Source organism: Cervus canadensis, chromosome 6 (assembly GCF_019320065.1).
Source record: "Cervus canadensis isolate Bull #8, Minnesota chromosome 6, ASM1932006v1, whole genome shotgun sequence".
Lineage (NCBI taxonomy): Eukaryota > Metazoa > Chordata > Mammalia > Artiodactyla > Cervidae > Cervus > Cervus canadensis.
The window spans coordinates 56807571-56834699 of record NC_057391.1 but is presented as its reverse complement, the minus strand read 5'-3'; the positions used below and the strand labels follow the sequence as shown (position 1 = coordinate 56834699).

The 27129-nt window shown below is 37.8% G+C and overlaps 1 protein-coding gene across 8 annotated transcripts in view; it reads left to right on the top strand.

Annotated features, from left to right (window-relative positions):
* The window catches only part of GALK2 (galactokinase 2), a 140950-nt gene that overhangs the window by 41306 nt on the left and 72515 nt on the right, over positions 1-27129 (top strand). The window lies entirely within an intron of this gene.

Genomic DNA, 27129 nt, shown 5'->3' with positions numbered 1-27129 from the left:
GAAAGGACTGCACACACAGGGCATGAGTTGTAACTTAGCAAGTTCTGCTTGTGATAAACTACAAGGTGGTTGATACCTTCCAAACAGTAAGCAAATATGTGAAGAGCTGTATCAAAATGCTCTTAGATTAAGTGGGGAGATTGAATGCATGGAGGTCTTTTTAAATCACCTTATCAACAAGTGAACTTCAGGGATGAAATTTTAGGCTTCATAATTAGGCCTGCTTATTTTCACCCAAAACCTTCTGTTAAATATTTGACAAGAATGGGTAAAAAGGGTGAAAACCAGGCAATAAAGGAACTGAATAACATATCTATTTATGCCAGAAGCTTAGTCACTAAAATAAACTTGAAAAAAATACTTCATTGCAAAGAGGAAATGCTTATTTAAAGAAGACATAAATTCTACAAGAGGTCAGAAAGCCTCAACTTTACAAGTTCACATAAATCTCTGATTTTTCAGTTCAGAGTAGGTATGCTCAGCTTTAATTAATGTTTTGGAGATCTGGTTCAAATAAAATATTGTCATAGGTTCTTTTTTTATCTCTTGTACGTGTACCACCACATTTACAGATGTCTAGGAATATAGACTGGGCATCAGGCAGATCAAGAGGAAGTCAGCTACATGTCTTTCTTCGATCTGCTTAAATGTTCAGTTCAAAAATTTTGTTTGTAGGGAGAAAGAGAAAAATGAAGAAGAAAGCAAAGGCTCAGACAGAATTCACTTTAACTGCCATTGTAACTATGCACTAATTAGTCCTTTGTAAGCAATTGCTTATTTGGAGGTAAGGGTAACTAATTTGTTTTTATTTGTTTCTTGAGAAGAGAGAAAATAAGGGAAAGAAAGTCCATGTGTAAAAGCTACTTCCACTGGTGCTATGTTTAATCTGGTGGTTTATTTGTTTATTCATTTATCATTCAACCACTACTTCCCTAGTGCCTACTTTGTGCCAGCTAATGTTCAAGGCATTGGTAATATAATAGGTATAGTTTTAACCTTCATATTAATAGTACTTATGATCTAAAAAAGGGAACAGAGACAAGTGAATAGGCAGCTATAACAGAGTTTGATAAGTGGATACATAGTGTGCTGTAGGAGCAGATCTAATCCAGATTTACAGAACAGTACATCTAAGAGAGTTTTGCTGAGAATACACTGGTCATATCAAACACCCTCTTCCAACAACACAAGAGAAGACTCTACACGTGGACATCACCAGATGGTCAATATCAAAATCAGATTGATTATATTCTTTGCAGCCAAAGATAGAGAAGCTCTATACAGTCAGCAAAAATAAGACTGGGAGCTGACTGTGGCTCAGATCATGAAATCCTAATTGCCAAATTCAGACTTGAAGAAAGTAAGGAAAGCCACTAGACCATTCAGGTATGACCTAAATCAAATCCCTTATGATTATACAGTGGAAGTGAGAAATAGGTTCAAGGGATTAGATCTGATAAACAGTGCCTGAAGAACTATGGACAGAGGTTCATGACACTGTACAGGAGACAGGGATCAAGACCATCCCCAAGAAAAAGAAATGCAAAAAAGCAAAATGGCTGTCTGAGGAGGCCTTACAAATAGCTGTGAAAAGAAAAGAAGGGAAAAGCAAAGGAGGAAAGGAAAGATATACCCATTTGAACGCAGAGTTCCAAAGAATAGCAAGGACAGATAAGAAAGCTTTCTTCAGTGATCAAGGCAAAGAAATAGAGGAAAAGAATAGAATGGGAAAGACTAGAGATCTCTTCAAGAAAATTAAGGATACCAAGGAAACATTTCATGCAAAGTGGGCACAATAAAGGACAGAAATGATATGGACCTAACAGAAGCAGAAGATATTAAGAGGTGGCAAGAATACACAGAAGAACTACACAAAAAAGATCTTCACAACCCAGATAATCAGGATGGTGTAATTACTCACCTAGAGCCAGACATCCTGGAATTCGAAGTCAAGTGGGCCTTAGGAAGCATCACTATGAGCAAAGCTAGTGGAGGTGATGGAATTCCATTGAGCTATTTCAAATCCTGAAAGATGATTCTGTGAAAGTGTTGCATTCAACATGCCAGCAAATTTGAAAAAAGCAGCAGTGGCCACAGGACTGGAAAAGGTCAGTTTTCATTCCAATCCCAAAGAAAGGCAGTGCCAAAGAATGCTCAAACTACTACACAATTTCACTCATCTCACATGCTAGTAAAGTAATGCTCAAAAATCTCCAAGCCAGGCTTCAACAGTACATGAACCATGAACTTGCAGATGTTCAAGCTGGATTTAGAAAAGGCAGAGGAACCAGAGCTCAAATTGCCAACATCTGTTGGATCATCGAAAAAGCAAGAGAGTTCCAGAAAAACGTCTGTTTCTTCTTTACTGACTATGCCAAAGTCTTGACTATGTGGATCACGACAAACTGTGGAAAATTCTGACAGAGATGGGAATACCAGACTACCTGACCTGCCTCTTGAGAAATCTGTATGCAGGTCAGGAAGCAACATTAGAACCGGACATGAAACAATAGACTGTTTGCAAATTGGGAAAGGAGTATGTCAAGGCTGTATATTGTCTCCCTGCTTATTTAACTTATATGAAGAGTACATCATGAGAAACGCTGGGCTGGAAGAAGCACAAGCTGGAATCAATTATGCTGGGAGAAATATTAATAACCTCAGATATGCAGATGACACTACCCTTATGGCAGAAAGCAAAGAAGAACTAAAGAGCCTCTTAATGAAAGTGAAAGAGGAGAGTGAAAAAGTAGGCTTAAAGCTCAGCATACAGAAAACTAAGATCATGGCATCCGGTCCCATCTCTTCATGGCAAATAGATGGGGAAACAGTGGAAACAGCGACAGCCTTTATTTTGGGGGGCTCTAAAATCACTGCAGATGGTGACTGCAGCCATGAAATTAAAAGACTCTTGCTCCTTGGAAGAAAAGTTATGACCAATCTAGACAGCATATTAAAAAGCAGAGACATTACTTTGCCAAGAAAGCTCCATCTAGTCAAAGCTACGGTTTTTCCAGTAGTCATGTATGGACTATAAAGAAAGTTGAGTGCCGAAGAATTGATGCTTTTGAACTGTGGTGTTGGAGAAGACTCTTGAGAGTCCCTTGGACTGCAAGGAGATCCAACCAGTCCATCTTAAAGGAAATCAGTCCTGAACATTCATTGGAAGGACTGATGCTGAAGCTGGAACTCCAACACTTTGGCTACCTGATGCGAAGAACTGACTCATTGGAAGTGACCCTGATGCTGGGAAAGATTGAAGGCGGGAGGAGAAGGGGACGACAGAGGATGAGATGGTTGTGTGGCCTCACCAACTCAATGGACATGAGTTTGAGTAAACTCTGGGAGTTTGTGATGGACAGGGAGGCCTGGCATGCTGCAGTCAGTGGAGCCACAAAGAGTCGGACACGACTGAGCGACTGAACTGAACTAAGTACATCTAAGCTGAGACAGAAGAATTGATAGATGTTAGTCAAGAAGTACTGATAGGCCAAAAAAGAACTACTGATAGCAGGATAACACTGATAACATTGGATAGTCATGTTTCAGGGGGAGGAAACATCATGTGAAGATGTCTAGAGTAAGAGTGATCATGGCTTGTTGGAGGAACTAAAAGAGGCTTAATTTAGCTGACACATAATAATTTGAAATACAGGGTAGGAGACCAGATGTTGGGCCTTGTAAACCATGTTGAGCAATTTGGGCTTTATTTGGATAGCAGTTTGTAAAACCATTGCAGACTTTAGGAAGAGGATAACTTGATTATATCTGTATTTTGAAAAGATCGCCCTGGGTCTATTATGAGATCTAGACTTGAGGATAACTGTCTTAGCAGTAGAGAGATGCCACTTCTGCGGAAGTGGCAGTGAGAATGGGGAGAGAATTAGATGATAGATTTAAGGTATATCTCTGACAGAATCAATAAGACTTGATTATTTATTGGATGTGGGACCCAGAGAGTCAAGGATTATACCCAGGTCTCTGGCTTGGTATGTTTCACTGAGATAAGGAATATAGATGAAAAGTTAGGTTTGAGGGGAAAGCAAAATGTTGAGTATGAGGAATTTGTGGGCACACTGATGGAGTTACCTAGTGTTTAGTTACAAACAGTATCTCTGAAACCCAGGAGGAATATTCAGACTTGACATGGTCTACTTGAGAGTCATTAGTATATAATTGATTTCTGAAGCCATAGGAGTGGAGGAGACCATCCAGTGGAGGAATGTAGGTAGAAAGATAAGGAAGACTAAGACAAAGTTCCAACAAGCATGAAGATTTGAGGGATGGACAGAGGGAGAGATGTCCACTTGAAGAGACTGAGGCGCAATCAGACATTTAGGAGGAAAAAGTAGAAAAGTCAGGTAACAGCAAATATAAGGAAAATAATATTTCATGAAAGAGTAGCAGTGGTGTCAAATGCTGAGAGGTTAGGTAAGACAAAGAAGTATCCATTGAATTTAGTATCAAAGAAGCTGAAGAAAACCTTGACAAGAGCAGCTTAAAATGGGAATGAATTGAAGGACCTATGAGAGGTGAGAAAGTAGAAAACTTCAGTGGATACAGAAAGTCTAGATATGCCTGGAAAAAGATAATCTGGTGTCTGTGGTTGGGACAGAGGTCAAGGAATTCATTCTATTTAAAGGGAGGATTGGTAAAACTTATTTTTCATATTTTCCTGGCCTTCTGATAGTGGAATATCTAAGGGAAAAGAAGAACAGGAGATAAAAAGAAACTTTGTAGCTTTGGAATTAATTCTGGCTGTCTCTGTGTTTCAAAGTCAAAAAAAGCAAATGTACTGGGTATAAAAACAGATACATAGATCAATGGAACAGAATAGACAGTCCAGAAATAAACCCATGCATATTTGGTCAATTAGTTTACAACAGAGGAGCCAAGAAAACATAATGGGTAAGGGACAGTCTCTTTAGTAAATGGTGTTGGAAAAACTGGATGTCACATGCAAAAGAATGAAAGTGGACCTTTATCTTACACCATACTCCCAAAATAAATCAAAATACATTAAAGAGTTGAATGTAAGACCTAAAACCATAGAAGTAGTAGAATAAAACATAGGCAGTAAGCTCTTTGACATTGGTCTTGGTGATCATTTTTTGGATTTGACACTAAAAGCAAAGGCAACAAAAGCAAACAAAACAAAACAGAAACAAACAAAAACCAAAGGAATTATATCAAACTTTCTGCCAGCAAGGGAAACCATCAATGAAATGGAAAGACAAGCTACTAATAGGGAGAAAATATTTGCAAATCATATATCTGACAAGGGGTTAATATTAAAAAAAATATAAAGAACACATACAGCTAAATAGCAAAAACCCCCCCAAAACCCAAATAATCCAATTAAAAAATGAGCAGAGGATCTGAATAGCTTTCCCAAGAAGACATACAGTTGGCCAAAAAGCACAGGAAAGGATGCTCAACATCACTTATCATCAGAGAAATGAATATCAAAACTATAATGAGATACCATGTCTGTGAGAATGACTATGATAAAAAAGATGAGATAATAAGTGTTGGTGAGGATGTGAAGAAAACGGAATTCTTGCTCACTATTAGTGGGAATATAAGTTGGTGCAGCCACTATGAAAATAGTATGGAGACTCCTCAAAAAAATTAAAAATAGAATTGTCATATGATCCAGCAATTCCAATTCTGGGTATTTATTTGAAGAAAATGAAAGCACTGTCTCAGAAAGATATGTGCATTCCCATATACATAGCAGCCTTATTTACAATAGCCAAGAAAAGGAAACAGCCTATAACCATTGATGGATGAATGGGTAAAGATGATGTGGTGTGTGTATGTATACACACAATGGAATATTATTTAGCTATAAAATTTTGCCATTTGTGACAACATGGATGGACCTTGAGGGCATTATGCTAAAGTGAAATGTCAGACAGAGAAAGACAAATGTTGTATCAATGAGTTCATTTATATGTGGTGTCTTCCTTCATTGTTTAGTTGGTAAATCATCTGCCTGCAATGCAGCAGACACGGGTTCAATTCCTGGCTCGGGAAGATCCCCTGGAAAAGGAAATGACAACCCACTCCAGTATTCCTGCCTGGAGAATCCCATGGACAGAGGAGCCTGGCAGACATAGTCTATGGGATCGCATGAGTTGAACATGACTTAGCAATAAACCACCACCACTAAAGAAAAATAAGTAAAAATAAAAAACCAAGTTCAAAAAATGGGCCAAAGAACTAAACAGACATTTCTCTAAAGAAGACATACAGATGGCTAACAAACACATGAAAAGATGCTCAGCATCACTCATTATCAGAGAAACGCAAATCAAAACCACAATGAGGTACCATTACATGCCAGTCAGGATGGCTGCTATCCAAAAGTCTACGAGCAATAAATGCTGGAGAGGGTGTGGAGAAAAGGGAACCCTCTTACACTGTTGGTGGGAATGCAAACTAGTACAGCCACTATGGAGAACAGTGTGGAGGTTTCTTAAAAAACTGGAAATAGAACTGCCACATGACCCAGCAATCCCACTTCTGGGCATACATGCCAAGGAAACCAGATCTGAAAGAGACACGTGCACCCCAATGTTCATCGCAGCACTGTTTATAATTGCCAGGACATGGAAGCAACCTAGATGCCCATCAGCAGACGAATGGATAAGGAAGCTGTGGTACATATACACCATGGAATATTACTCAGCCGTTAAAAAGAATTCATTTGAATCAGTTCTAATGAGATGGATGAAACTGGAGCCCATTCTACAGAGTGAAGTAAGCCAGAAAGATAAAGAACATTACAACATACTAACACATATATATAGAATTTAGAAAGATGGTAATGATAATCCTATATGCAAAACAGAAAAAGAGACACAGATGTACAGAACAAACTTTTGGACTCTGTGGGAGAAGGCGAGGCTGGGATGTTCTGAGAGAACAGCATCGAAACGTATATTATCTATGGTGAAACAGATCACCAGCCCAGGTTGGATGCATGAGACAAGTGCTCGGGCCTGGTGCACTGGGAAGACCCAGAGGAATCGGGTGGAGAGGGAGGTGGGAGGGGGATTGGGATGGGGAATACATGTAACTCCATGGCTGATTCATGTCAATGTATGACAAAACCCACTACAATATTGTAAAGTAATTAGCCTCCAACTAATAAAAATAAATGAAAAAAAAAATCAAAACCAATTTCATAGATACAGAGACTGAATTAGTAGTTGCCAGAGGTGAGGGATGGGTGAAATGAGTGAAGGGAATCAAATGGTACAAATTTTCAGTTAAGTAAATATGTAATGGGGGTACAGCATGGTGACTATAGTTAATGGTGCTGTATTGCATATTTGAAAGTTTCTAAGAGAGTAAATCTTCAAAGTTCTCATCACAAGAAAAAAAATTGTGTAACCAGGTATAGTGATGGATGTTAAACTTGTGATGATTTCATTTCCTAATACATACAAATATTGAATCATTATATCTTAACCTAAAGCTAATATAAAAAGCAGAGACATTACTTTGCTGACAAAGGTCTGTCTAGTCAAAGCTATGGTTTTTCCAGTTGTCATGTATGGATGTGAGAGTTGGACTATAAAGAAAGCCGAGCACCAAAGAATTGATGCTTTTAAACTGTGGTGTTGGAGAAGACTCTTGAGAGTCCCTTGGACTGCAGGGAGATCCAACCAGTCAACCCTAAAGGAAATCAGTCCTGAATGTTCATTGAAAGAACTGATGCTGAAGCTGAAGCTCCAGTACTTTGTCCACCTAATGCAAGGTACTGACTCATTGGAAAAGACCCTGATGCTGGGAAAGATTGAAGGCAAGAGGAGAAGGGGATGACAGAGGATGAGATGGTTGGATGGCATCACCAACTTGGTGGGCATGAGTTTGAGCAAGCTCCAGGAGTTGGTGATGGACAGGGAAGCCTGGTGTGCTGCATTCCATGGGGTCGCAGAGTCGGACACGACTGAGTGACTGAACTGAACTGAAAGCTAATATAATGTATGTAAATTGTACTAAATTTTTAAAAATTAAAAACAAAAACATATGTACTTTACCAGAACTATATGACTTCCTTGCCTAAAGGAAACAATATGTATGTCCTAACTTTTCATGTTAGTCTAAGTTATAGTGACAATGCTTATATTTTCTAGGGCCTGAGCATATTTGCTTGAAGAGTTTCTTTGCTATAGTAAGAAGAAATCTTGACTGAAAAGAAGCCCCAAATTTGCCCAAAGTCTATAGTTCAGTGCCAAGTATATACTTGACTCTTATAAAAATTATAGAACACAATAACTCAAGGGACTTTAGAGATGAGTTATTTCAAAATCTTTTTTTTTTTTTTTTTGCTGATATATCAGTCAGTGTCTTCATATGAAATGAGTGGCTCACTGGGTATAACTGCAGGGAGTTTAATAAAGAGATTATTTGCAGAGGCCTGGGGAGGGTCAAGGGAGGCAACTAGGAAGGGTTTCCCTGTGAAACCTGAAGCCATTATACTTCAGGAGCTGTGGCTATAGAGTAATGTTGCCAGAAATGCAGGGAGGCAGGGAAAGAGTGAAAGGGCTGGGAATAGATGTGAGCTGGGATGGGCTAGGGAAGTTATTCACAGAAATCAGTTTCCTGGTGGTACAGAGAAGTGTGAGAATAGAGGGACAGGAAGGCAAGCAGAGAATGGTCAGCCTATCGAATGAGAAAAAGCCCATGAGACACTGGCAACTAATGCCCTTTCAATTAATAAACAATCTCGTCCAAGTTATATGTAAATTCAGTACCCTGTTCAATTGCAGACAACACTTACTGCAAATGGGATATGATAGATATGTATAGAACTTGTTAATTTACTAATAAACTAAATGTTACATGTATGAAACCAGTAAAATAAGATGGTTAATAACCCAGAAAGTCTGGAAGACAAATTATGAATCAAAGACAGAAGAGTATGGTGTGGTAAAAGATCTGTGAAATTGAAAAGGCTATAGACTTCTAGTTTCAAGATGACAGAATGAACACATGTGCTGTGTTCAGTTGCTCAGTCATGTCCAATTCTTTGTGACCCTATGCACTATAGACCACCAGACTCCTCTGTCCCTGGGGATTCTCCAGGCCAGAATACTGGAGTGGGTAGCTGTTCCCTTCTCCAGAAGATCTTCCCAACCCAGGGATTGAACCCAGGTCTCCCACATTGCAGGAGGATTCTGAGCCACCAGGGAAGCCCGAATAAACACATACCTACTCTCTTTCTTTACCCCTCATTCATATTCTTTTCTCAAAAAATCATCTTCAAATAGGGAAAGCAGGAAAAGACGGCATAAGCTCTATCTTTGATAAATCAAGGAGACATATGAATAAACAACCCTAAACCACAAGATACAAAGATGGAAAGTGGGTGTAAGGATGGTGCATGACTTAGCAGAGTAGTAGAAAGGTCAAAGCCAAGTGCCTGTGGAGAGTGGTGCAGATGGAAAGCAAGCTGACTCACAGCTCTCTGGAAAGGCTTAGGAATGAGAGGCACTGGGTATCACAAGAAGCAGGGTGACACGGTAGGTGGAAATTTATTTGAAAGTCTTTATGAAGAGCAGCTAGACCCTCAGAGCCCACTCTTACCTGGCTTAATAAGGAAGCCATTTCCCCTTACCTTTGTAGGAGTCTCTGGAGAAACAAAGATTATCTGGACTTGGGGACATTGAGCACTGAGAAAGGGTGGACCAGAATAGAATTGAAAACTAGGAGATTAAAGGACATTCTGCCTCTGAACAGTACAACTCCCTTTCTCTGATCAGCTTTAGCATACTGGCAGCCTTACCACTCCACATCCCAGCAGGGATATTAGAAGATCCTTCTCAGTGGAAACAAAACCATGATGAACCATCCTAGAGAAAGACCCATAAATACTGACATTTGGTGGCCCCCTTCCACCAAAATTCTCCAGCTACACTATGACCATATTACAAAACCATTTACAAAGCTTCTAGTCAGCTTTTTAGTGACTCACTCTTAAGGATGATAGGCTGTCAAAAGATAATAGGTCTTTGGAAGAAGGCCTTCAACATGAAGTAAACAGAGAAAAAAAGAACTCAGAGGAAACAGAAGACAATCCCGAGAGCAGAAAATTCCCTCAACATCATCCTGTTGTCCTCAGAGAGTAAAATGTTGAAAAAAAGAATAGAATGTTACTTTTTAAAAAGGAGCAAACAGTAAGAAAGAGCTTTTTTTTTTTTCATTTATTTTTATTAGTTGGAGGCTAATTACTTTACAATATTGCAGTGGCTCCTGCCATACACCGACACGAATCAGCCATGGACCCACATGTGTTCCCCATCCCGATCCCCCCTCCCACTTCCCTCTCCATCCCATCCCTCTGGGTCTTCCCAGTGCACCAGCCCTGAACACTCGTCTCATGCATCCAACCTGGGCTGGTGATCTGTTTCACCCTTGATAGTATACTTGTTTCAGTGCTGTTCTCTCAGAACATCCCACCCTTGCCTTCTCCCACAGAGTCCCAAAGTCTGTTCTGTACATCTGTGTCTCTTTTTCTGTTTTGCATATAGGATTATCGTTAGCATCTTTTTAAATTCCACGGAAAGAGCTTTTGGATATTAAAAATATGATAGCTGAAAAAAAAAGTTTAGTGTGAAGGTTGGAAGAATTCTGATAAAGTAGGAAAAAAGGGATGGACAATAAACGAGAGAAAAATAAGAAAACTTATAGATCAAGCCTGGAAATACAGTATCCAACCAGTAAGAAGAAACAGAATAAACAATCATTAGAAAATTATCATTATTATTATTGTTATTATTATTTTGGCCTTGCTGTATGGCTTGACCAGGTATTGAACCTGGGCCACTGAAGAGAAAGCATCAAGTCCTAACTACTGGACTGCCAGGGCATTCCCAGAAAATTATTATTTTTAAAATAACATTTCTCCAAAATGAAAATATGTATTTTCAAGTTGAAAGGTGCTCATAGGATATTCAGCATAATAAATGAAAACAAAACAAAACAAATTGTTCCTCAGTTTAAAAAAAAAAGCTTTTCTTTCCATTTAAAAAATGAAAGGAAACCAACCAAAGTATATTGTCTGGGAATTTTGAAACTTGAATATTAGTAGAAAACACTCAAAACTGATTGAGAGAGAAAGGATAGAAAAAAGATCATAATCAAAGGAATAGGAATGAAAATATTAAAAATAGCTTTGGGAGATGGAAGGCAACAAAGTAATGTCTTCAAAATATGAATGAATTTTAGCTTAGGATAAATGAACTGATCAAGTAAAAAGATAGAATAAAACACTCTCAAACATGCAAATTCTAAAAGTCTACAACATGTAATCAACCAAAACTCAGGAGTAAACCAAGAAAGAAGTTGACATGGGAACTTGGAGATGGGAAATCTAATACAGGAGAGAGGAGTTGGATATTTATAGAACATCAGTGATGGGAAATCCCAGCATAACATCTACAACACCCAGAAGCTTAGAAAACACTCAGTACAGATTAGAACCTGATGAGAGAAGAAAAAATGGAATTGATAAATCTTATCAGGAAAATAAAGAATTGATAAATCTGACATATTTGTGCTGCAAAATGAATTGAGAGTGATTTTTGCAGAGTTTTTATTGGTTATGGGAAGGCTTACTAGATGTGCAAATTAAACTAAGCAAATGAGGAAACTCAGCAATTATTAAATATAGGGAAAAATTGTCCCAGAAGGGAAATCAATTATTTTTCATTATTTGGCTCATAAATGAACAATAGTCTCAATAATTAATATACCAAATACAGATTTAACCAAACTTTTTTGGCATAAATTTATTGAGAAAGATTGGGGGAAAGGTAGGTGTAAGACAGCTAAAATTCTCATTTATCATAAGAAGGCAGTAGATGAAATTAATATGGAATATCTAGGAAATAGCATTTTACTCAGATGATCTGATAATTTAAAGCAAGAGCTAGTTGAAAGTGTTTGACTCTGGGCACACTGTACTGAGGATGACAATGAGATGGTGAGAGCTAGGGACTGCTTTTGTTGTTGTAAGCCTTTTAGCTCCTTTGATTATATGCATATATTTCCTTGGTAGAAATGAAGAAAAGGAGAAGAAAGGTGAATGAAATGAAAGGTAACTAGAAGACATGAGAAGAGATTCAATGAGTCAAAGTTAGAGACTGAGAACAGATGAGCTGCTAGACTGTAACCAAATCAGAAAGGCCTGGGGAGAGGCTTGTTGGTGGGTTTTGGGTGAATCCAAGAACAAGCAGGCATCTTTTGCTTAATTGCAGGAATCTATTAAGAAAATCAGATGTTCTGCACAAAATCATTAAGTGGAGGCCTATTTCTTATTGTTTTAAATAGGAAAAACTACAACGTGTTGCTCTTCAACTTAGAATCTCTAATTTCCTACACTGTTACAAAAACACAGTAAAAAATCCCACTAAATAAGTAACTTAGAAATACAATGAAAAATACTTAGAACAGTTGCCTTTCTTTTTTTAAAAAATAATTTTATTTATTTATGGCTGTGCTGGGTCTTCATTGCTGCTTGGGCTTTTCTCTAGATGTGGCGAACAGGGCCTACTCTCCAGTTGCGGTACTCTGGCTTCTCATTATGGTGGCTTCTCTTGTCATGGAGCACAGGCTCTAGGCCACGTAGGTTCCGTAGTTGAGGCACCTGGGCTCAATAGTTGCAACTCATGCACTTCAAAGCACAGGCTCAGTAATTGTAGCACACAGGCTTAGTTGCTCTGCACCATGTGGGATCTTCCCAGATCAAAGATTGAACCTGTGTCTCCTGCATTGGCAGGCAGATTCTTTACTACTGAGCTACCAGAACAATTAATAGGGTTGGTAACAAGCAGTAACTTTACATAGTAGTGCACTGAGTCTTCTCTGTGGATGCCTGGTGTCCCAGTGTTACAGACACTATTTCTTTACCAGTGTGGTTATATGGTCAGGCCGCTCACGGTGTGGCTGTTCTCTTGCTCTCTGTACAACCTCTACTATTACAGACCCTGTTTTACTTGTATCCTCTGCAAATAACTGACCTTCCTATCTATGCCCCAGGCACCAGCTGGTGATTGTTCTTATCAAAGGGGTGGTGAAGGCCATGCCTTTCTACTGGTTTCCCTGGTAACTAATGAGCTCACCTGACATCAATTCCCCTGTAACTTGTCATCTCCCCTTCCCCCCACCCTGGGAGCTAAGACTCCTACCCGCCAACAGTGATATGCGGTGGGGTGTTGCTCCAGGACTCTGCTTCAGACATGTAAACTTCCCCATCCATTAAACCATAGATGTCACTGTTGCTGACTTGGGGCTCTTTCTTTGGTCTTGAAATTGGGCAAACACGGGCCTTGTAGGCCTGTGGGGTGCAGGCCAATAGTATTTAGGTTTCGGGATGTAAGCGTATTTTTTTCTTAAATAAACAAGCACCTTTTAAAAAGTATTGTACTGGGAGATATATACAGTCTATGAAGTTTAAGTATCAAAAACCAAGAAATGTTCTATCAGGAAAATGTTAGTTGGGGAGGCATTCTGTAAGGTAGGCCCCTGCTTTGCTCGCTCAGGATTTAGGTTGCTGTAGACTTGGGTCTAGTTTCTGTGTGTTCTTGGAGCTGTCCTTGGAGGCCAAGAAGAAAGGACTAAATTCCTCTTATGGACCTTAGAGACAGCTGGCTGGCTTGCAAAACAGGTTGCAATTCTAAAGACCAGCTTTGGCTAGTAAGGTGTGTTTGATTGGCATCTACCTTGCAAATTCTTTCCTCTGCTAGGGTCCTGAAAGCAACTGTTCAGTGACATTTATTGAACACTTGCTATGTGCCAGGTATTGTTCTAGGTACCAAAGGTGAATAAAATCAGTGAAGCCTCTGCTTTCATGACACTTAAATGCTGGTGATTGTGGTGTTGGTGGGAGATAATGAACAGCTATACACGTGAATATGTAAGATAATATCAGCTAGAGTTAGAAAGAAAAATAGGCAGTAGAAAGGGGTAGCAACTGTTTTAGATAGGGAGTTAGAAGTCTCCTTTAAGGAGGAGACATCTGAAGTGAGACCTGAGGGAGTGAGCAGAGAGAGGAGGCAGAAGGCACACAAATGCCAGAGACCTAAGGTGAAAGGCTGCTGGTCACATTCCAGGAACAGTAGAAGCCTGTGTGGATGGGGTGTGGTGAGTAGGGGAGAGGGCAGAGTGGTGGAAGGAGAGTTAAGAGTGGTGGCCAGAGGCCACATGGTCAAAGTCTTGTTTGAAATTCATTCCAAGCCAAACAAAGCCTTTGGAGGGCTCTGAGCTGAGGACCTCGAAATTAAAAGACGCTTACTCCTTGGAAGGAAAGTTATGACCAACCTGATAGTGTATTAAAAAGCAGAGACATTACTTTGCCAACAAAGGTCCGTCTAGTCAAGGCTATGGTTTTTCCAGTGGTCATGTATGGATGTGAGAGTTGGACCATAAAGAAAGCTGAGAATCAAAGAATTGATGCTTTTGAACTGTGGTGTTGGAGAAGACTCTTGAGAGTCTCTTGAACTGCAAGGAGATCCAGCCAGTCCATCCTAAAGAAGATCAGTCCTGGGTTGTTCATGAAGGACTGATGCTGAAGCTGAAACTCCAATACTTTGGCCACCTCATGCAAAGAGTTGACTCATTGGAAAAGACCCTGATGCTGGGAGGGATTGGGGGCAGGAGGAGAAGGGGATGACAGAGGATGAGATGGCTGGATGGCATCACCGATTCAATGAACATGAGTTTGAGTAAATTCCGGGAGTTCGTGATGGACAGGGAGGCCTGGTGTGCTGCGATTCATGGGGTCACAAAGAGTCGGACACGACTGAGCAACTGAACTGAACTGAACTGAGCTGAGGATAGCAAGATAGGATTTATACTGAGTTCTTTCAGCTGGGAGCACTAGACTATAGCTTATGCTGGCAAGAGAGGAAACAATTTTTTAAAAAAGAAAAAGAAAAGGAACAGTCACTGCCCTTATAGACTTGAGTGCACGTGGAATACCATACTAACAGAAGTCTTAATAATTGAGCATCTATCTCATCCAAGGTGGTGGTGGTGTCCCTAAGTTGTGTCCGACTCTTGTGACTCCATGGACTATAGCCTGCCAGGCTCCTTTGTCCATGGGATTCTCCAGGCACGAATACTGAAGTGGGTTGACATTTCCTTCTCCAGGGGATCTTCCCGACCCAGGAATTGAACCCGGGTCTCCTGCATTGCAGGCAGATTCTTTACTGACTGAGCTATGAGGGAAGCCCCATCCAAGGGGTGAAGTATTTTATATGTAAATGGAAAATAAGTTTGTAAGAATGGCTGCTTGGTAAAGTTGGATGAAGAAGATTTTAAGTAAGCAGTGAGGTCTAAACCATTTTGAAGGCACAGAAAGCTGTGTCTTGACACAAAGCCCTGGGAGGGGCCCAAAGGCATTTCAGGCAGAGAGAGCCCGTAAGTGCATTATAACAGTTCTCTGAGCCAGACTTGTAAATATGTGTCAGCTGAGGCCGAGAAAGTCTTATGCAGCTTCATGAAATTCCTTTTAAAAACTTACTTGACTACAGGGATGTTTCTAGTTGCTTAAGTCCCTGAACAGATTTAGTTAACTTAATTTCAGTGGCAAATTAATTGTGTAGACATGGGTTGATACTCTTCAGAGGAGTGTTTTTGAATTTTGAAATCCATACTGTGTATAAGAGACCTTTGAGGTTCAGAAGCAAAGTAACCAGTGTGTCCAAAGTTCTGTGCCATATATGTCCAAGTTTTTATTTTTCTGAGTTTTTAAGAGCTGTTTCCTTGAGAAAGTTTAAAGATAATTTTTCTTTGCATGTAACTACATTTAAGTTAAATATTTCTTGGCCTTTAGAACGAGACCTTGTATTTAAAAAGTAAAGGCATGGTCTACATTACAAAATGAAAAGAATCTCACTATTATACAAAGGTTTAAACTACGATTTAAATGTTTTAATAGTAATTTGCTACACAGTATAAGAAAAATCAGAAAACAATTTGCACTGTCACTAATTATTATGTTTAGAAGTCCATACAAAGACATTGTTTCATTTTGCTTAGAATAACAAAAACCTCATCCATATAATGGTTAAGGAAAATAGTAGTTTAAAACATTCCAGCCAGATGTTAACTGCTAATGAACTGCAGCAGCCTGGCCTCAGAAAAAATGATAAATCCAGAGTACAGTCTTTGAAAAGAATCTCTCAATTAAGGGTTGAACCTGGACTAAAGCCATGTGCTCACTGATACAAAAACCAGGAGGGCTTAGTAGGAGCATTGGATGGCCTGTGTTTAAAAAATGTTTGAAAATTTAAGCTACTGTTGTTACTATGTGAATATAAAACTGTTCATATTGTATTATCAATAAGAAAGAACCAGGTTTCTTTCAGTTATGTGGGATAGTGTTTGTGTCTTTGATTATAGTCTTTTTTAGGAGTAGGATTGGAAATGGAACCTTTTATTTAATGATTTTGAGTGATTTGGATTCACTTGGATGATATGACTAAGCTATTTGCCGATTAGAAGCCTTGCTTCACGGAGGTTGTTTAGGTCACCTCTGCTTTTTTTTTTTTTTCCATTTCCTTTCTTAGGCTAAATGCATGTTTATTATTAGCATAAACGAAGGCAAACAAGACTAATTAGGGAGCAACAGTTTGGAGGAATAAGGGTGACTGTTTCCAAGTGGTTTCAAATGAAACCACCGTTGCTGAAAATTCATAGCCATGCCTGGTTGTGCCTTGAACTTTTGTTGCAATTCTTAGATTCTTTTCATTATTAGGTCACCATGTTTTGATGTCTCCAAACTTTGACTTGCACACAGCAATAATATAAACATTATTCAGTATTTAAAGAATTAACTGGACCAATGTAGGTGATATTAATACACCACATATGTTCATAGCCCTTACCTTCTCCCTTTATGGTATACAGAGAAAAGATAAAAGATAAAAATACAATGGTAAATAATCCTACCAAATTCAGAGGGGTTTGTCATCTAATATTTCCATTCATTTATGTTTAATAGAGATGATTGTAGCCAATTGATCAAGACTTAACCTTGTGCGGAGCCCCAGATTAGTATTTGATACAGTAAACGGAACAATGGAAGGCTCTCTATAGCTTCCCCCCCTTTGTAACCAATTTGGTCTATAACTTGTATGAAAGCCCCTTCCCACCCCCCCACCCCCGCCCCCATGCCTCAACTTCTGTTTCTAAAATGAGGGTAAGAGCAGCTGTTCCTTTAAATTCACAGGGCTGAATGTTAGATTAGCCAAATACATCAGTTCTCTGACCTTCCTGTTAGGAGTTTTTGGAAAAGTTTAGGGCAAGTGTTTAGCAAGAAAGTAGGTAGGGTAGGAAAATAAATTAGTAATCAGGGAAGAGTCTGTGACTGCATGAGATTGTAACTGTATTGGTAGCCATGAGAACAGTAAGGAGACAGCTGTATTTGTAGACACGAACTTTATCTATTTATTACAGATAAACTGTAAAGTGACGCAAGGGAAAAGGTTAACTGATGAAGACTATTTAAGATACATTCTGGACACCGAGATTTGGAGATTACTACTGAAAAATATGGACTTAAAGTTGTACTAGGATTTATGTGAGAGTAAAAGATACCCCCTTTTTATAATCAAGTACCTAGGTGTTTTATACACATCATCTCTAACCTCATGGTAACTTTGTAAAACAGGTTTATTATTATTATCATTTCAGTTTTGCAGAGGAAAGTATTGAGGCTCAGTGAATTTATATAATATGATCAAAGACAAATTGCTTATGAATGGAGTTACCTGGATTCCAGCTCAGATGGATTTGATTCACAGTATGTAGATGCATTTTCCACACTGCCTTGCTGTTGCCTGTGGTGCGATGTACTCAGTATTGCAGATATAGGGAGCACACTGGAGATGGGTCCAGCCTCAGCATTCTGTGATCTTTCTGATATCCTAAAATACGAAATGAATGGAAATGAATGATAATTTTTCATGTTTATGCCTAATAATTTGAGTTGAATGTTTTTTCATGGGTTGGCAGATTTTATACCCTTTGGCAAGATAATGATTGTTTTCTCTAGTTCCGTTCATTCAAAGCAAAGGGTTGGATGCTTAGGAAACAGAAAGCTCTAGGTATAGTCCTTAGGTTTAATTCATTTACAGTTTAGTTGTGGGTATTGGGTTAACCTAAAAATAGGAACATCACACAAAAGTAGCATATACAAATTCTTCCAAAGAATATGAAAAGAGAGAATATTTCCCAACTTCTTATACAAGGCCAGAGATCAAAGTAAATGTGCTTCCTTGATACCAAATCTGACATGGACATTACAAGAAAAGGGAAGTACAGGTTAATCTTCCTCATGAACTTAGATGCAGACAATTCTTAACAAAACTATTAGTAAATTTAATTCAGTAAAAATAGGATGATAAATAGGGTATAGGATAATATATCATGGCCAAGTTGAGTTTATTCCAAGAATTTCAAGTTTCATTTATCAAAAGAAATCAATGTAATTTACCATATTGACAGAATAAAATGTAGTAATCTTGATACAGGAAAGCATTTGATAAAATTTAACATTTTAATCATGACTAAATGACTGTAAATGACTCTAAATGACTATAAATGACTCTCTCTAAATTAGAAAATAGAATTCAATATGGTGGCTACCTTTTGGGAATTAGGGAAAGAAATGATTAGGTAGGGATGTAAAGGGTCTAGAGTTTTGGCAATACTTCTTTCTTGACCTTGATGGTGGTTCCAAGGGCATTCTATTTGTGACAGATTATTGATCTTTATGCTTTATATACTTTTCTCTCTGTGTCTTTTTAAAAAAAGTAAGGCTTCCTTCAATCCTAGAACCAACCACTGTTAAAGATTTTTTGTGTGAGTCCTCTAGAAATACTCTGTTCACTGTAATATATGCATATGTTTCCCCTTTTGCTGATTTACATAGGAACATTTTATGTGTGTAAATACAGGAATATATATATATATATATATATACACACACACACACACACACATGTGTACATATACATAGATCACTTAAAATATAAATTGAGAATTTTTCTCTCAAATATAAATTGAGAATTGTTCTATATTAACACACATAAAGAATCTTTTAAATGTAGATTCTTTTTAATTGCTTTCTTGTTTAATATTATGTCATACCATAATTTGTTTGGTCTTATAATTAGATACAGTTTAATACTTAATATTATTTTTCAGGGTTTCCTAGGTGGCACTCGTGGTAAAGAATTCACCTGCCAAGAACTTACCATAATTTATTTAACCAGACATCTATTATGGAAATTTAGGTTGTTTCTAGCTTTCCACTATTATAAAAAAGGCTCTGATGAATATTCATGAAGATTTTTTTCACACTTGATCAATTCTTTCCTTATGATTGGATTAAAGGCATTTTCATTTTAGTAATAAATAGACTTTATTTTTTAGAGCCGTTTTGGCTTCACAGCAAAATTGACCAGAAAGTACAGAGATTTTCCGTATACCCCTTGCCTCCACACATGCATAGTCTTCCTTATTATCAACATTCTCCACCAGAGGGTACATTAGTTACAAGTGATGAACCTATATTGACATATTACAGTCACCATTTATGTTACGTTTAGCTCTTGAGGTTGTACCCTGTATGGGTTTGGACAAGTTTATGTAATGACACATATCCACCATTGTACAGAATAGTTTCACAGCCCTAAAAATCCTCTATGTTCTGCTTGTTCTTCCTTCTCTCCTCCCTACCCCTGGTGACAGTTGACCGTTTTACCGTCTCCATAGTTTGATCTTTTCCAGAATGTCATGCAGTTGGAGTCATACAGTATGTAACTTTTTGATTGGCTTCTTCCACTTGGTAATATGCATTTAAATTTCCTCCATGTCTTTTCGTATCTTGATAACTCATTTCCATTTAGTGGTAAGTGATATTCCATTGTATGTTTACCCATTTACCTACTGAAGGATATCTTGGTTGCTTCCAAGTTCTGTTAGTTTTGAATAAAGCTGCTGTAAAATCCATGTGCTAGCTTTTGTATTGACATAATTTTTAAACTCCTTTGGGTAAATTCCAAGGAATGCAATTACTAGAGTGTATTATATGTTAAGAATATGTTTAATTGTGAAGAAAACAAACTGTCTTTCAAAGTAGCTGTACCATTTTGCATTTTCACCAACAATGAATGAGAGTTCCTACTGCTCCACAACCTTGCCATTGTTTGGAATTCTGGCTTTCAGCGATTTTAACTGGTGTGTATAGGTATTTCATTGCTGTTTTAATTTGCACTTCCCCAATGATACATGATGTGGAGTAATCTTTTCATATGCTTATTTGTCATCTGTATATCTTTCTTGATGAGGTGTCTGTTAAGGCCTATTTTTTAATCAAACTATTTGTATCCATATCATTGAGTTTTAAGAGTTTGTTGTATGCTCTGGATGACAGTCCTTTATCAGATATGTCTTTTGCAAATATTTTCTCCCAATATGTAGTTTCTTTTTTTATTCTTTTGACATTGTGTTTGGTGGAGTAGAAATGGTTAGTTTTAATGAAGTTGGTAATTAATTCTTTTATTCATGGACTGTGCATTTAGTGTTGTATCTAAAAAATCATCACCAAATCCTAGGTGATCTCGGTTTTCTCATATGTTATTTTCTAGGAGTTTTATAGTTTTATGCTTTACATTTAGGTCTGTGATCCAGTTTGAGTTAATTTTTGTAAAGGTTTAAGGTCTGTGTTTAGATTCATTTTTTTGGGACATGGATGTCCAGTTGTTCTAGCACCACTTGTAGAAAAGACTATCTTTGCCCCATTTTTTTGCTTTTGCTCCTTTATCAAAATATCACTGACTATATTTATGTAAGTCTATTTTTGGCCTCTCTATTCTGTTCTGTTGATTGAACTGTCTCTTCTTTTGCTAACCACACTGTTTTAATTATAGTAGCTTTATAGTAAGTCTTGAAGTTGGATAGTGTCAGTTCTCCAGTTTTATTCACCTCCTGCAACATTATGTTGGCTATTTTGGGTCTCCTGCCCCTCCATTTAAACTTTAGAATCTGTCGATAACCACAAAATAGCTTGCTGGGATTTTGATTAGGATTGCATTGAATCTATAGATCAAGTTTGGAAGAACTAATGTCTTGACATTGTTGAGTCTTCCTATCCATTAACATGGACTATCTCTTCAGTTATTTAGTTCTTTTATTTTGTTCATCAGTTTTTTAGTTTTCCTTGTACTGATTGTATTTTATTTGATTTAGTTAAGTATTTCATTTTTTGTTTGCTGATGTTAATAATTTTGTGTTTTAAATTTCAAATTCTACTTGTCATTGCTGTTATATAGGGAAGTGACTGACTTTTGTATATTAATCTTGTATCCCACAGCCTTGTTATAATTGCTTTTTAGTTCCAAGAGTTCTTTGGTTGATTTTTTAAAAATTTTTAACCTAGATAATCATGTCATCTGTGAACAAAGACAGTTTTATTTATTCCTTTGCAATCTACATAGCTTTCATTTCCTTTTCTCATCTTACTGCACTCACTAGGACTTCCACTATGTATTGAAAAGCAATAGTAAGAGGGGACATCCTTGCTTTGTTCCTGATTGCTTTAACTTTTGAAATTCATTGTCAAATTGTCATCTAGGAAGATTTTACCACCTACAGGTGACCCTTGAACAACACAGTGGCTAATCTTCATATAACTTATAATTGACCCTCCCTATATTCAGTTCCTTTGCATCCATGGGTTCAACCAACACAGACAGATGGTGTAGTACTATAGCATTTATTATTGAAAAATATCTGTGTATAGGTGGACCTGTGCAGTTCAGACCCATGTTGTTTAAGGGCCAGTTGTAATATGCAGTAACATTGCATGAGAGTCCATTTCCCCACAGCCTTACTAACATTCTATCAATGTTTTAATTTTCCCATTCTGATAGATGCTATCATAGGTATATGTTTGATTATTAGATAGTTTAAACAACTTTTCTACATTTTTTATGAGTCACTTACATTTTTTGACTCTGTATGTTTACTTAGCTCATTTGCTCCTGGAGTACTCATTAATCATCTTCTTACTACTCTCTCCCTATCTCCCTATCTATCTATCTACATAAAGCATTAACATATTTTATGTTGTCAATATCCATCCCTTTTCAAACCAGTTTTCTGTTTGATTTCTTTGAAACTAATAATTCTGGAGCAAAAATCACTTTGGTCATATTTAAACAAATACATTGCAGCCATGAAATTAAAAGACGCTTACTCCTTGGAAGGAAAGGAGTTGGTCTGTGACCAACCTAGACAGCATATTAAAAAGCAGAGACATTACTTTGTTAATAAAGGTCTGTCTAGTCAAGGCTATGGCTTTTCTGGTAGTCATGTATGGATGTGAGAGTTGGACTATAAAGAAAGCTGAGCGCAGAAGAATTGATGCTTTTGAACTGTGGTGTTGAAGAAGACTTTTGAGAGTCCCTTGGACTGCAAGGAGATCCAACCAGTTCATCCTAAAGGCAATCAGTCCTGGGTGTTCATTGGAGGGACTGATGTTGAAGCTGAAACTCCAATATTTTGGCCACCTGATGCAAAGAGCTGACTCATTTGAAAAGACCCTGATGTTGGGAAAGATTGAAGGCAGGAGGAGAAGGGGACAACAGAGGATGAGATGGTTGGATGGTATCACCGACTCAATGGACATGAGTTTGAATAAACTCCGGGAGTTGGTGATGGACAGGGAGGCCTGGCGTGCTGCGGTTCATGGGGTCGCAGAGTTGGACATGACTGAACGACTGAACTGAACTGAACTGATAGGATGGGATCATTGTATGTATGTATGTTCAATTTTATCTTCCTTGAGTTGAAATTACTCTACCCCTTTTAATTTCATTTTGAAGTAAAGCACTTGGACACAAATAGCCTGACAGACTCAGGGATTTTTAAAGATTTCTCAGAAATAAGCCACCTGCTTCATTAAATGAACCCCAGGGCTCTTAGGTCTACCACATGTTTGACCTCATATCTTTGGAAGCTTATTCAAGGGAACTAAAATTACTACTGATTTGTATTATAAGTAGGAATATTTTCCTAATAGTAAGATATGTACTTTTGAATCATGAATAATGAAATTTAGCATCTGTTTAGCACTTGGAGAAATTCAAAGAACTTTACAGTGATCCATGTGCCAGGCCACTTAACTCTACAAAGTAAAGTCTGACTGCCAGTCTCAGACCATAGTCTTAACCTCTCAGAGACTTCTTGGAGAGTAGTTAGAGGATCATTTACTTGACACTGTTATATAAAAAAGGTAAGGCAGGTTTTATTTTTATAACATGTTGATGTTACTTCTACTTCCCTGTAAGGTCTAAAAACACCAAACAGCAAAGACAGCAGCAACAACATCACAAAATTTTTGGAGGGCATAGTCATTAGGTAGTTGGACCCAGGTTCATTCAGCCCTTCTAGGACTTGAGCGAGGCACTGGTAATTGACAGTGGAGATGCCTTTTCAATATTGAAGGACATATAAATCTGTTGAGAATAAAAAAAGTGCACCTAGTCTGGCAGAAAGGAAATCTTAAAAACTTCTCTCCCTGAAGAAAGAGGCGATCGTATCACTTTCTTGTCAGCGTCTTTCCAATGTCTGGTGTAAAGGAGGCAATTAATTGGATTGGATTAAATTAGTGAATTATCACTTACCATCACATGCTAAATAGCCATTTCCCTCTGTTATTAGTATTACATTTGAATGACTTAAAGAAAAACACAACATGAATACTTTGTTCCAAAGAAAACAGTATCTTCTCGTAGGAAAATGCATTTATTTTTACTCTGAGAGTATGTGACTGAAAAACAGACCTGGGTCTGATTCAGGCTGCCACTTCTCTCCAGGTGTGCAAATAAGGGGAAGGCTTTGTCTCTGGGTCTCAGTTTCCTCACTGGCAAAATAAATTTGAATATAGACTACTAAACCTTTGAGGACCCTTTAGCACTAGGATTCTGTGATCTAAGGGGTAAATAAATTCCTAAGACTATGATTTTTTGAAGAGTTGCCTAATAATAATTAAACTCATGCTTGTATGATCCAAATCTTCTGTTGGATTTTTCAAGATTCTGGGTTTTAGTAACAAATCATTATTGAAAAAAAACAAACACTAGAAAGCTATGTTCAAACCCTAATGATATTGGAACACTGTGGGTAAGGTACTTGTTATAGTGTAATAATGTAACATGACTCTCCTAGTATTGCTAATTGATATTTTTGTCCCTGTGAAAATACCTACCGCATTTCTTTTTTCTCTTTCCTAGAATTACTTTGCTTAATAAACTTGGCAATTGGGAATTTGTTGGATAAAATAAACTTTATAATTTTAGTGTCCACTAGATGGAGATACTGGAGTAACCAAGCTTTTGATTGACCACACACATTTTTACTTCTGGGTAGATGCTCTTAGTTTTAATTAAAATAAATGAATAAGTGAAAAAGGAAAATAAAAAGAAAGGAACAATAAAAAAGTAAGGGTGAGAACTGAGAATGGAATCCTGCTCCCATGGTTCTGAGAAAAGATTCAGATATACCGTAAATCACTGTGAAGTTTTTCAAAGTTGTACTGCATATTTCCTGCCGTTAAAACTAAGTGCAATAACCTAATTTGCAAGTACCCACACCCCTTGAAGTGATGGTGTTTAATTTAGTACCTTTGAAAAATTTAATGAAAACTCATGAGAAAGTCTCATTTATCAAGTTTTCCCTATTTCTCAAATTAGATTTTTAGACTTAGTCTTTATAGACATAATTTTTATTTTTTAAAATATTTTTCCCTATTAAAATTTTAGTAGTTCACTCTCTTAAAGGCGTGTTGAGCAATTTATAAGTTTTACTTTTTCAGTGTTGGGATGCATTTTAGCAAGACTATTATGACTTTTTTGCAACTTAATTATTCTAAGTCCTTTGATTATAAAAGCAAGAGGTTGGGGTCAAATTCTAGATGAAAATGCTAGGAGTGAGACTAGAAAAACAGTACATTTGTGAACTATTTTACTGAAGTCAGTAAGCAGTGAATATGTAGCCATTTAAAAATAATTTAATAATAGTTTATTCAGGTATCCCCCAAGTGAATAACCAAGGAAAAAATATTTCTCAAGTTACATTTTTCTTGGTTTTTGAGTATACAGATGCTTTAGAAGTCCTACTGGAGATTAGAGTTTGGATGAACAGATATAATTTCTTAATTTTAATAGTAGCAAAATTGGTAAGGGATCAGAAGATAGGAAAGGAACTTGGCCTGATCGTGAAGACTAAGGGTGAAATGAAAAGAAGATGATTTCAGCTCAGCATCTCACAGCATGGTGTGGTGGGAAGAGCATGGCCTCTGGAGTTGACCAGACCTTGGATTCCTAGCTTATACCCTTGAACTCTGTGACCTTGGGATATTATTTAACCTCTGAACTTATTTGTGTGTAAAATTGGGGTAATAATATTTGCCCAGTAAAGTTGTTGCCAAGATTAATGTACATAAATACATAGCCTAACTCATAAGTGGTAATGATCACTATTATTATCATCACCAGATTATTAAGATTATAATAATAGTTTATAATTCTCATTCCAGTTAACAAAAGGTATATTTTCTCTGCATACGAGGTACTCTGGGTCACTAGAAAATGACTAGGCTGGTTTCATTAGAAGCCTTTTTTTTTCTTTTTAACTCTAGATGCAGAGTTCCATGACCACCAAATGGATTTAGGATAGTAAAAAGAACATTACTTTTCATTTCTGTATTCAACAATGTTTATTGAGCCAAGCACTGTACTAGAACTGGGCCCAGAGCAATAAGAATAGGCAAGGAGCTTATATTCTAGAAGGGGGAGACAGATATTGAATATAAGAAACAAATGGGCAAGATACTTTCATATATATTAATTTCTATAAGGAGAATGAAATTTAGCAATGATAGAGAATGACTTGGAGAAAGATTACATTTGGTTATGTGATTAGTACAAAGAATTAAAGTAAGAGAAGGGAGAAAGAGAAAAAATGACCAATGAAACAATTACCAGTTGTTGGTAAACCTGAGTTTTATTGTGGGTAGCAATAACTTCATGATGTAGGGAGTGACATTTAAGCTGAAGCATATTATTATACATTTTGTTTATTATTTGCTATTTTGAACCTTTCTTCTCTGGATAAAGTCCCACTCTGTTGGTTTGCAAAATATTCCTCTTGAGGAAATCGGTGATGCTCTTTGGATGCAGGCTTGCTGGTTCTGCCCGTAAGAAGTCATCTGCAGGTACAGAGAGCCATGAGAGAGAGGGGGCCATGTGGTGGATCAGGCTCCTTCACGGCCTTGGCAGGTGGGCTTCTCTCCCCGTTCTGTGGAGTGTCTAAGGGCAGGTGAAAGTGGAGTCATTCGGTGGCCCTCAAGGGCAGCGTTGGATGTTTCTGGATTGGGATGTTTGAGCGAGATTTCCAAACTTTGCTTTTTTTTTTTTCTCCCCCTGGACTTTGTTGAATCTCCTTTCCCATTTTTTATGTGAGTTCCAGTTGGAGCTCAGGGTCGGGAACAGGAGTACAATTTGCCTCACTCTGTCTGAAAGTGAAAGTCACTCAGTCGTGTCCAACTCTTTGTGACCCCGTGGACTATACAGTCCATGGGATTCTCCAGGCCAAAATACTAGAGTGGGTAGCCTTTCCCTTCTCCAGGGGATCTTCCCAACCCAGGAATCGAACCCAGGTTTCCCGTATTGTGGGCGGATTCTTTTACCAGCTGAGCCACAAGGGAAGCCCAAGAATACTGGAGTGGGTAGCCTATCCCTTCTCCAGTGGATCTTCCCAACCCAGGAATCGAACCTGCATTGCAGGCGGATTCTTTACCAGCTGAGCTATGAGGGAAGCCACCTGTCTAGGGAATCATAGATAGTCATTATTAGATTATAGCCTTACCATTCAGGAAAAAAAGTTAAAGAGGAAAAGCCATACCTATGAATTTCTAATCAAATTATTGCTTAGTATTTAAAAGATCCTGCTTTGCTATGAAATATAAAACACGGGATTGTAAAGCTATTCTGAAGCTGACCTACTGAGGTGCCAGACCTTTGACACTGGTTAGAGTTAGGT